We start from the raw sequence: 13,431 nt of genomic DNA, 5'->3' as shown, positions 1-13,431 counted from the left end.
GGGATTCTACAGGCGAGAATACCAGAGTGGGTTGCCATGCACTTCTCCAGGGGATCTTCCCGACCCAGGAATCAAACCCAGGTCTCCTGCATCCCAGGCAGATTCTTTACCATCTCAGCCACCGTGGGCCTATGATGAAAATTGAAAGTTAATTCATTCAGTAGTGTCTGACTCTTTGCAACCCCATGGACTGTAGCCTACCAGGCTCCTCCACCCATGGGATTTTCCAGGCATGAGTACTGAAGTTGGTTGCCATATCCATCTCCAATTTCAGGTGAGCCCCCCACCAAAACTCGAGAGGTGCCTCCTGTAGCAACTCAAGAGGTGATTCATGCTACAGCTGGAGAAGAGTCCCAGCCACAATTTGAGAGCCTCCTGCACCCTGCAGCTAGCTCAGAGCCTCCTGTCACAACTAGAAAGGAGCACCCTTCCACAACTAGAGAGGAGCCTACACAAGACAACTAGAGAAAAGGGCCCCACAACTAGAGACGACCTTTCACTCAGATCGTAATAAGAGGGAGCCCCACACCACAACTAGAGGGGAGAAATAGCCCTGCTGATCATTTCCACTAGAGAGAAGCACATCAACACATCACAGCTAACATAAGCCCCCAGCTATGAGTAGAAAAGAGGCCAACACACCACAACAAAAGAGGATGTCCCTTGCTACAATTAGAGAGTATATTCCTTCAACTCAAAACTGGAAAAAGTGCCCTTTCACATCACAAGCAGAGAAGAGGCACCCTCACCACAGTCCGAGAAGAGTATGTTACCACACCTAGAGGGGAATCCCCATACCACAACTAAAGAGGAGCCCACCACCCTGCTGCCACAACTGTAGACGAGTCTGCAAACCACAACTAGAGGGGAGCAGAAACAAAAATGTCAGTTGACCCCCACTGCAACTAGAGTGGAACACTGTACAGTAACTATACAGTAGCATGCCACACATCACAACTAGACAGGAGCCAGCCTACTAATTGCTACTAGAGTGGAGCTACCCCATGCAGCTTGAGAGGATGCCCCTCCACAAATCTAAAGGAACCCCAAGTCACCTGTCACAACTCGAGAGGAACACCAAGTCCTCCACAACAACTCGACTGGAGTCTTTAGTCATCACAAGGAAGGAGCCCCCAGCGATGAAACTAGGAGCTATCCCCCTCAAAACTGGAGAGAATTTCCCTGCCAAAACTAGAGAGGAGCCCTCTGGCACATTGCACATAGAGAGGAGGCCCTGTGCCGCAAACAGTGATGAAGCCACTGAAGTAACTCGAGAGAAGACCATCACAACTAGAGTGGAGCAATCCCATGGGAAAAAAAAAAGTTAGGAGCCCCCAAACAACAAGTAGAGCGAATACTCACTCCACAGAGAACCCCCAGATGAGGCACTCTGCCACGAGAACGGAGCCCCAAACCCCTCCTGAATTTGAGAGGAGGCCTATGCCACAACTCGAGAGAAGCCAATGGCCACAATGAGAGAGGAGCCCACTCATCAAAACTGGAGAGTATCACCCCTACCACAGCTAGAGAGGAGACCTCTGACATTGCACCTAGATAGGGTCACCTCCACAGCAAGAAGAGATGAACCCACTCCTGCAAGTCGAGTAGATGCACCTACAAGTGTCAGAGAGGAACAAACTAGCCAAAACTAGCAAGTAGATCACACGCCACAAATAGAGAGCAGCTCCCTGAACATCAACACTTGAGAGGAGTATTCCAGCACAATGCAATTAGACAGAAGTCTCCTGCCAAAACAAGAGAGGAGGCACAGACGCCACAACTAAAGACGAGGGGCCATGTCAAAATTAGTATGCTCATGGATATCGCACCTGGAAAGAATGCCTGTGCACATCACTCCCAGAGAGCAAACCCTCATGACAATTCGAGAGGAACACTCCACCACAACTCTAGAGGTGCTCTCTGAACACTACCACTAGGGAAGATCTCCCTTAACACAACTCGAGAGGAGCCTGAACACCACAACTAGAGAGGAGCCCACCCAACACAACTAAGAGTTGACCTCACACACCAACTAGAGAGGAGTCCCATGCCACAGATAGTTTAGCCGCCCACACAGCGAAACTAAACAGAAGCAACCCTGCACACTGCTACTAGAGAGGAGCCACCCCACCAAAACTTGAGTGGAGGCCCTACCTCAACTCGAAGGAACAACAAGTCCCCCAACGCAACTCGATTGGAGTCCCCCACCACAACTTGGGAGGGGCCCAACACTGCAACAAGATAGGAACCAAACCGGACACTGCATGTAGAAAGGAGGACCTACACCCCGCCCCTAGAGAGAAGCAGTCTTGAACACCACATCTAGAGAAGAGGATCCACTCCAATACTAGAGAGTAGACACTCAAACCACAAATAGAGATGAGCCAGCAAACTTCACCTAGAGAGGAGCAGCACAGCATAATGCAACAAACAGGAGTCCACAACTAGAGAAGACAACCCCAGGAAGAATGCAACTAGGGAAGAGCACCACAGCATTTCACCACTAGAGTGAATCCCAACTGCCAAACTGGAGTTGAATGCATGCCACAACTAGATAACTGACATTCAGGCATAAGGAGCATATCGCTGCAACTACATAGTAAGGAGCATATTGCTGCAACTACAGAGGTGCCACCCCCGCCTTAAATCACAACTACAGTGTAGCACCACTGCCATAACCTGAGTGAATAACCCTTGCACAGGTAGATAGGAGTGTGTCCAACACGTCACAATTAGAGAAAAGTGCCCATGCACATCAAAACTAGAGTGGAACTCCCACACGGAGGAGGCCAACACTGCAACTAAAGAGGAGACCCCTGCCACAACTAGAGATAAGCCCCCCTGAACATTGCCATTAGAGAGGAGCATACCTACATATCACAATCAGACAGAAGCCCTTTGCCACGAGTAGAAAGGAGCCCACCATGCCACAACTAAAGAAAACACCCACTACCATAACTAGAGAGTAGCCTCCTGCACATTGCAACTAGAAAAAGGCCCCTTCACACCACAACCAGAGAGGAGCCGCACCCATTACAATTTGAGAAGATGTTTTTACCACAACTAGAGAGGAGCCCAACTACACATGTAAGGAGGACCCCCTCCCCTGCCACAACTAGAGAGGAAGAGCCCACCTGCCAAAGCTAGAGAGGAGTCTGAAAATGACAAGTAGAGAGGAGCTGACACACCACAAATAAAGAGTGGATCCCCACTGAAACTGGAGTGGAGCCCCATGATGCAACTAGAGAGTAGAGTTCCACAAATTGCAACAAGACAAGAGCCAGCCTGCACATCACTTCTAGAGGATCTGCCCCAGTGCGATTCAAGAGGAGGCTCCCCCACAACTTCAAGGAACCCTGATTCCCCTGCTGAAACTCAAGAGAAATGCCAAGTTCCCCACTGCAATCTGACAGGAACACTATGTTGTAACAAGAAAGGATAACCTGGCCAAATGACAGAGGAGCTCCCCTGGCAAAACTGTAGTGGATTCCCTAGGCAGAAATAGAGTGGAGTCCCCCAGGACATCACATCTAGAGAGAAGTCCCTATGCAGCAAATAGAAATAAGCTCCCTGAATTAAATCGAGTGGAGTCACTCACAACTACAGAGAAGTAGGTCCACTAATATTAGGAACCTCTAGTGCCAAAAGTAGAGCGGACCTTTCGCATGGAGCCACCCATACCCCAACCAGAGAGGACACAGCCTGGCAACTCGAGAGGAGCCTGCTGGACATCACACATAGAGAGGACCTCTTCTGCTGCTAATAGAGACACTCTCACAACACAACTAGACAGGAGCTTGCAGACCACAACCAGAGAGAATTGAACCCACCACAACTACAGAGTTGAACCTGACCATATCTAGAGAGAAGTCCCATGCCAAAACTAGTGAGTAGTCACCCGCACATTGTAACAAGAGAGAAGCCAACCTGCACATCCCTACTAGAGACCAGTCACCCCAAGACATCACGAGAGGAGGCCCCATCACAACATGAGAGGAACCATGTATAGTCCCCCAACTTGAGAAGAAAACTGAGTTCCCCACCACGGCTCAAGTGGAACCCTGAGGCCCGCACTGCAACTCAAGAGGAACCCAGAGTTCTTGCCACAACTCGAGAGGAACTCTGAGTACCCTGCTGTAACTCGAAAGGAACTCCAAGATTAATGCTGCAACTTGAGAGTTACCCAGTGTTACCAGCTGCAACTCGAGTGGAAACCCAAGTCCCCTGTTGCCACTAGAGAGGAACCCTGAGTTCCCTCTCACAACTTGAGAGGAAGCCTGACTCCCCTGATGCAACTCGAGAGGAAACCCAAGTTTCTCACCTCAACTTGAGAGGAGATCTGACTCCCCTGTTGCAACTCGAGGTGAACACCGAGTTTCCCCATCACAACTCAAGAGGAATCCTGAGTTTCCTGCTGAAACTTGGGAAGACCCCTGAATTACCCACCTCAACTGGAGAAGAGGCCCGATTCCCCTACTGTGACTCAAGAGGAACACCGAGTTCCCTGTTGCAAATCGAGACCAGCCCCAAGCACTGAGGCAACTCGAGAGGATTCCCAAGAGGAGCCACCTCCACCATAATTCGAGAGGAGAACTCTACTGCAACAAGAGAGGTAGCATCATACCACAACTAAAGAGGAGTCTGCAAACCACAACCAGAGAGGAGTCCAAACTACAGCTAGAGAGGAGTGGAAACAAAAACGTCAGTTGACCCCACTGCAACTAGAGTGGAGTCCCATGCTCTAACTATACAGTAGCCTACCTCACATCACAAGTAGACAGGAGGCAGCCTGCTAATCACTATTCGAGATGAGGCCCCAGCACAACTCTAAAGGAACCCCAAGTCACCTATCCGAACTTGAGAGGAACCCCGAGTCCTCCACCACATCTCGAGAGGAGCCCTATGCCATCACAAGAAAAGAGCCCCCAGTGACAAAGCTAGGAGCACCTCCACCAAAACTGGAGAGGATTCCCCTGCCAACATTAGATAGGAGCCCTCCAGCACATTGCGCCTAGGGAGGAGCCCCTCTGCTGCAAATAGAGATGAAGAACCTGAAGTAACTTGAGATGAGCCTGTCACAACTAGAGTGGAGGAACCCCATGAAAACTAGTGAAGAACCCCCAATGCCACAAGTAGATAGAACAAACTCCCCACATAGGACCCTCAGAGGAATCACCACCCAAACTAGAGAGGAGTCCCAAGGCCCCTGGTAAACTTGAGAGGAGGCCTATGCCACAGCTCAAGAGAAGCCCATGGCCACAACGAGAAAGGAGCCTACCCACCAAAACTGGAGAGTGTCCCACCACCACAACAGGCGACGAAAGCCTGGACATTGCACCTAGAGAGGGTCCCCTCTACCACAAATAGAGATGATCCTCTGCTGCAAGTCGAGCACATTCCCCTACCACAATCAGAGAGGAGTAACCTCACCACATCTATAGAGTAGACCCCATGCCGGAACTAGAGAGCAGCCACAGGAACACTGCCACTTGAGAGAAGCATTCCTACACATAATAATTACTCAGAAGACTCCTTCCACAACTAGAGAGGAGGCTCCCATGCCGCAACTAAAGAGGAGGGGCCATGCCAAAATTAGAGTAGTCTCGCAAATATCACACCTGGAAAGAGTGCCTGTGCACATTGCTACCAGAGAGAAAACCCCCTTCCCAATTGGAGAGGAACATTCCACTGCAGCTTTAGAGGTGCCCCCCAAACAGCATAAATAGAGAAGATATCCCTATCACAACTTGAAAGGAGACTGCACACCACAACTAGAGGGAAGCCAAACCAACACAACTAAGAGTTGACCCCGCACACCTACTAGAGAGGAGAATTTAGCCATCTACACATCACAACTAAGCAGAAGCCACCCTTCACGATGCTACTAGAGGGGAGCCACCCCACCAAAACTTGAGTGGAGGCCCCACCTCACCTTGAGAGAAACATCAAGTCTCCCCCACCACAACTAGAGAGGATCCCACACACTGCAACAAGAAAGGAGCCCACCCAGACACCACATGAAGAAAGGAGGCCCCACACCCTGCCCCAAGAGAGGAGCAATCTCCTACACCTAATCTAGAGAGATGGCTCTACACCACTACTAGAGAGTAGCCCATCAAATCACAAATAGAGATGAGCCAGAAAACTTCACCTAGAGAAGAGCTACACAGTTTAATGCAACAAGAAAGGAGTTGCCACTCCACAGCTAAAGACGATTTCCCCAGGCACAGCACACCTAGGGAGGAGTGCCTCAGCACATTACAACTAGAGAGAAGTCCAACTGCCAAAACTGGAGAGTTGGATACACACCACAACTAGACAGTTTACCCTCAGGCACAACTAGAGGAGCACACCGCCGAAACTAGAGAGGTACCCTGCCCTCCCTTACATTGCATTTAGAGTGGAGAACCACTACCACAGCTAGAGTGGACACCCCTCCCACAAGTAGATATGAGCGTATCTCACACATCACAGCTAGAAAAAAGTGCCCATGCACATCACAACTAGAGTGGAATTCCTATACGGATCAAAACCAAAGAGGAGGCCAACACTGCAGCTAGAGAGGAGACCCCTGTTACCATGAGAGATAATCCCCCCTTAACATTGCCATTAGAGAGGCTCATACCCACACATCACAATTAGACAGAAGCCTCCTTCCACAAGTAGAGTGGAGCCCACCATGTTAAAACTAAAGAGGCCTCCCAGTGCCACAACTAGTGAGTAGTGGTAGCCTCCTGCACATTAAAGCTAGAAAAAGTGCCCCTTTGCATCACAACCAGACAGTAGCCACCCCCATCACAGTTTGAGGAGATCACTCTACCACAACTAGAGAGGAGCCCAACTACCACAACTAAAGAGGCCCCCTGACACAACTAGAGAGGAGTCTGCAAATGACAAGTAGAGAGGAGTTGATCCACCACAAATAAAGAATGGACCCCCACTGCAACTAGAGTGGAGCCTCATGCCACAATTAGAGAGAAGCCTCCCACACAATGGAGGTAGACAGGGACTAGCCTGCTCAGCGCTACTAGCAAGGATCTGCCCCACTGAAGCTTGAGAGGAGGTTCCACCACAACTCTAAAGGAATCCTGAGTCACCTGCTGTAACTCAAGAGGCATGCCGAGTTCCCTGCTGCAATTTGACAGGAGCCCTAGGCAATAACAAGAAAAGGGGCCTCTGGCCATACTGATACTGGGGCTCCCTGGATAAAACTGAAGTGGATTCCCCCAGAAAAACTAGAGTGGATTCACCCAGGACATCACACCTAGAGAGAAGCTGCTCTGCCACAAATAGTGATGAGCTCCCTGAAATAAGTTGAGTGGCATCCTTCACAACTAGAGAGAAGAAATCCCACTAATGTTACTGAGGAACCCCTATAGCCAAAAATAGAGGACCTTCCCCATGGAGCCACCCACACTCCAACCAGAAAGGACTCTTCAACTTGAGAGGAGCCCTCCACCACTACTCGAGAGGAACCCAATGGACATCACACATTGAGATGAGCCCCTCTGCTGCTAATAGAGACGAACCTCACACCACAACTAGAGAGAATCGAGCCCACCACAACTATAGAGTTGACCCTGACCACACCTAGAGAAATCGCATGCCAAAACTAGTGAGTAGTCACCCGCACATTGCAACAAGAAGGGAGCCACCCTGTACATCCCTGCTAGAGATGAATTGCCCCAAGGAAACTCGAGTGGAGGCCCCACCACAAGTCGAGAAGAACCCTGAGTAAACCCCCAACTCGAGAGGAACCCAAGTTCCCTGCCACGCCTCGAGTCGAACCCTAAGTTCCACGCTGCAATTGGAGAGAACACTGAGCTCCCATGGCAACTAGAGGGGAGCTTTGAGACCCCTGATGCAACTCAAGTGGAATCCCGAGTTTCCCACCACAACTTGAGAGGAACCCCATGTTCCCCACTGCAACTCTAGAGGAACCCTGGAATCAGATTTCCACATTCTCCAGAGTGACACCCTTCACACATCCTGAAGCGGGGTCACACGTCCATGTTCACCAGGTTATAACCCCTGCCAGTTCATGCACCTGGTCTCACACGTCCACAGTCTTCAGGTTAACATCCCTCCCATTACTTATACCTGGCTCACACATCCACAGTCTTCAGTGTGACCCCATGTCTCAGGCTCTGCACCTTGGGTCACATGGCCACAGTCTCCAATGTGACTCCCCTCTTCCACCTGGGGTCACATGTCCATAGATTCCAGGGTGACACCCCTCTCAGACACTGCAGCTGGGGTTACACATCCACAGTCTCCAATGTGACCTCCCTCACCAAACTTTGTACCCTGGTTTACTTGGCCTCAGTATCCAGGGTGACCCCATATCTCAGACCCTGTACCTGGGGTCATATTTTCATGGTGGCCAGGATGACAACCCTCCCCAGATGCTGTACCTGGTGTCACATGGGCACAGTCGCCAGGGTTACCCCAACTTCCAGACCCTGTACCTGTGGTCACACATACACAGTCTCCAAGGTGAGCCCCTCGCAGACACTCCCCCTGGAATCACATATCCACAGTCTCCAGTGTGACTCATTCAAAATCCTGTACCTGGGGTCACACGATTAGTCTCCAGAGTGACTCCCTCCCAGACCCTGCACCCGGGGTCACGTGTCCACAGTCTCCTGTATGATGTCACTTCCCAGACACTGAACCTGTGGTCACATGTCCACAGGCTCCAGTGTAACTCCCTTGCCAGACTCTGTAATTGAGATCACATGTCCTCAGTTTCCAGTGTGACCCTACCTCTCATAATCTGTACCTGGGGTGTGTTATCCACAGTTTCCATGGTGACCCCCCTCCCTCCAGACCCTGTACTTGGTTTCCACACACGTCCACAATCTCCAGGATGACTGCCCTCCCCTACCCTGCAGATGGATTCACATGTCCACAGTCTCCAGCATGAACTCCATTTCACACACTGCACCTGGGCTCACACGTCCACATTCTCTAGGGTGACACTCCTTGAAGATCCTTTACCTGTGGTTAAAAGTCTGCTGTCTCCAGAGTGAACCTCCATACACTGTACCTGGGGTTGAAAGGTTGTTGTGGAACCACAAAGAGACGCAGGGATTCTTGGCCTCCGGAGGAGAAGAATTCAATACGTGGCCAGAGACAAGGCTTGATCGCTCAGAGCTTTTGCGTAATAAAGATTTATTAAAGTATAAAGGAGATAGAGAAATCTTCTGACATAGGCATCAGAAGGGGGCAGAAATATTACCCCCTTGTTAGTGTTAGCAATGGAATTATATACTCTCTAATTAGTTATTGCTAAGTCGCTTCAGTCGTGTCCGACTCTGTGCGACCCCATAGACGGCAGCCCATCAGGCTCCGCCGTCCCTGGGATTCTCCAGGCAAGAATACTGGAGTGGAGTGCCATTTCCTTCTCCGGTGCACGAAGGGGAAAAGTGAAAGTGAAGTCGCTGAGTTGTGTCCGACTCTTAGCGACCTCATGGACTATAGCCTACCAGGCTCCTCCATCCATGGGATTTTCCAGGCAAGAGGACTGGAGTGGGGTGCCAGGCTTATTACACTGAATCAAAAGAATGTCTGGAGGTTGTAAAGACCTCACCAGATCCACTCCCATAATTTGCATTTTAAGATAACAGGATTATCCAGAAGGTTTTTTCCAGAGACTGTCCTCAAGCAGGATACATTATTGTTATATATTCCTAAGGAATGTAGAGGGGGAAAAAAGTTTGTCCTTTCTTCCTCCTTGAGAATTCCAGACCCCTCTCTCCTTGGGGACCCCTGGATTTCTTATCAACCTGCCTAGGAAATGACTCTTTCAGGTTCACATGTCCAGAGTCTCCTGGGTCATTCCCACCCCAGACGCTGTACCTGGGGTAAGATATCCAAGTGTCTAGGGTGACTCCATTCAGACCCTGTATCTATGGTCACATGTCCTGTCTCCAGTATGATGTCCCTCCCAGACAGTGGTGTCACATGTCCATAGTCTCCAAGGTGACCCCATCCCCTATCCCTGCACATTTGTCACCTGTCCAGAGTCTCCAGAGTGACCTCACCCCAGACCCTGCACCTGGGTCACATGTCCACAATCTGCAAGGTGACACTCTCCCAAACCCTATACCTAGGGTCACACAGCTACAGTCCCCTGGGTGATCCCTCCCAGACACTGTACTTGGAGCCACACGTCCACAGTCTCCAGGGTACCTCCTCCTGTCCGTTCCCCTGGGGTCACATATCCACATTCTCTAGGGTGACCACCCCAGTCCCTGTCCATGGGGTCACATAGCCACAGTCTCCAGGATGACATTCCTCCCCAGACCCTGAATCTTGGGTTACACATCCACACTTTCCAGGGTGACACCCTTTCAGACCCTGAAACTAGGGTCACATGTCCACAGTTTCCAGGGTGACTGCACCCTCCAGACCAGAACCTGGGGTCACATATCCACCGTCTTCATGGTGAACACGCTCCCTACACCCTGCAACTGGGATCGCACATCCACAGTCTCCAGAGTGACCCCACACTCAAGACCCTGTTTGTGGGCTCACACATCCACAGTCTCCAGGGTGACCCCACCACCCAGATCCTGAACCCAGGGTCTGATGTCCACTGTCTCCAGGGTGACACCCCTCCCAGACTCTGAACCTGGAGTCTCACGTCCTCAGTCTCTTGGGTGACAACACCTCACAGTGCCTCCACCTAAGATCAAATTTCCAGTCTCCAGGGTTACACCCTCCCAGGCCTTGTACCTGCAGACACACGTCCACAGTCCCAAGGGTGACCCCACACTCCAGACCCTTTTCCTGGGGTCACACATTCAGTCTCCATGGTGAAACCCTCCCCAGGCCCTGTACCTGGGGTCACACATCCACAGTCTCAAAGGTGACACCCCTCCCCACATCCTGTACCAGAGATCACATGTTCAGTCTTCAGGGTGATCCCACCCTCAAGACTCTGTACCTAGCTTCACAAGTCCACACTCCCGGGTGACCCCACCTCCCAGACTCCACACCTAGGCTCACACATCCACAGTCTCCAGGTTGACCCCACCTCTCAGTACCGTACCTGGGTTCACATGTCCACAGTCTCAAGGGTGAGCCCACCTCGTAGACCCTCTATTGGGGTCACACATCCACAGTCCCCATGGTGAACCCACCTCCCAGAACCTGCACCTGGGTAGCGGTTACAACAGACAATGCAGAAACAAATGGATTATATTAGACTATTATGAACAACTATATGTCAGTAAAATCAATAAATGGAAGAAATGGACAGATTCTTAGAAAAGTTCAATTATTCAAGATTGTATCCACAGCATCCAAATTTGATGAAGATTGAAACACACACCTGGCCAAAGAAGATAAAGAGATTGTAAATAAGCATACAAGAGTATACTCAAGATGCTGGTGGAATGTATGTACAGTCAACTTTGGAAGACAGTTTGGCACATTTCTCCAAATCTAAAGAGTCTCACCTTAGGAATCAACAAGTGCACCTCTTGTATTTAGACAGCTGCTTTGGAAAACTGAAATAAAATCTAGCATCAAGGAATGTACGAGAGCTCGATTCATAATTCATAATAATTAAAAACTTAAAAATATCAGGATATCTTCCCATAGATGTGTATTCATAGGTAAATTAGGGCACAGACATTTCAAGGGGAGCACAAAACAGCACACCCAAAATATGCCCATTTGACAAAAGGATTATTTTAGACTGATTAATTTAAAAAAGAGCAGCCCTCGGGGAATCTTTGAAAACCAAATAGAAATGCCATTTTATGAAGTAGATTTACATTTATTAAGGATATCTCCATCTGTAAGGATGTGTCCCTCTCTGAACAAGGAAATGGAGGATGACTAAATATCAAGAATGACTTGACTTGACTAAATGACTTGACTAAATATCAAGAAGATCTATGGAATGGACCTGGATGTTAATCTGCATAACCACCATACCTTTGTTTACTGTGCTTCACGTAATAATCTCCCTTAAATGGCTTCTTCCATTCCCTAACCTCCTTCTTTCATTCTTAGCTGATGATAGCATTTAAGGTAAAGTCTTGGACCATTTCAGGAAGTGACTCAATTTTCCCAGGTATCTTTCAACTATACAGAAGGCATGCATGGCATATATTAAACTTCTGATTGTTTTTCTCCAGTCTAGCTCCCTTTCTTTACGAGAATCTCAATGAAGAACATTGAGGGTAGAGGGAAAATTATTTTTCCTCTCATATAATGCAATACAATAGTATTCAGAGATATAAAGGAATGAACGACCAACACATTTATAAAAAAAAAAAAAAGAAAGAAAAGTATAAATCTAACACTTACAGTACTAAGTGAAGGAATCCAGCCTCAAGTGCTATACACTGTATGACCTTATAAGACATTTTAGAAAAGGTAAAACAGACATAATAAACAGTTTATGGAATATGTGGCTGAAATATTTCTCATGGTATTTTAATGATGAATACCTGCCACTATGCATTTGTCTAAGCACATAGATGTTTGTTTTCAGAACCCAACAAGTAAATTATTACCTATTAACATTTATTTGTTTATGGTATGGGAGTGTCAAAGACTGTAATGCAGAATTTAACAAAGAATCTAACAGATTGAAAAATATATGAAAAACTTCAGACTTCCCTGGTGGGCCAGTGGTTAAGATTACACGTTACCAATGAAGGAGAGGTGGGTTCAATTCCTGGTCAGGGACCTAAAATCCCACATGCCACAGCACAGCCAAGAGATTACAAAAGAAGAAGAAATTTTTTCAAAAGCCACTCTTAGTGTTAGGAAAAAATTATCTGACCTAAGTTCACTGTGGAAATGAATAGAATCTGCAGGCCAAAGGCAAAATGTATGAAACATAAGCAATGGGCTCTGTAAGTTCCTTCTGCAGGCTGTTGTAGCTAACAGGACTGAAACTACCATATCAGTCATCTAATGGAGCAAGCACTGAATTTGATAAATGACAAGTAGTGAAAGCCAGGTTTCTTACCACTGGAGTGGGAAGTTACAGGCAGACAAAGGCAAAAGGTTATAATACCTGTGTCATAAGAGATCAGGTTGGAGACATCATTATAAACTATCTTTAGCCTAATACAAAAACACAGAGCTCCATGTGAAAATCTTCATAACCATGTGTATGCATAGACTGGGATACATTCATATGTATTTCCATTCATTTTCTGCTGAGATTATTAAGTTCCCACATGCAAATTTTTATTATCATTTTTTTAATAAAAAGCAACAAGGACACTTTAAATATGTGGCTGATACTAGGACTGAGACAGTAGATATTAAAATCAGTATAATCTTAAAATATGAGAAAGAAGAACCAAAAAACCCCATGAAAGCTGAATTATGTAAAAATAAAATCAGGATAGCACGGGAAAAGCTCTCAATAGCCAAAGCAAGAATGAACTAAGAAGTCTA

This window comes from Giraffa tippelskirchi, chromosome 9 (genome assembly GCF_054371585.1).
Source record: "Giraffa tippelskirchi isolate mGirTip1 chromosome 9, T2T-mGirTip1v1.2.pri, whole genome shotgun sequence".
NCBI lineage: Eukaryota > Metazoa > Chordata > Mammalia > Artiodactyla > Giraffidae > Giraffa > Giraffa tippelskirchi.
This window is presented reverse-complemented; position numbering follows the sequence as displayed.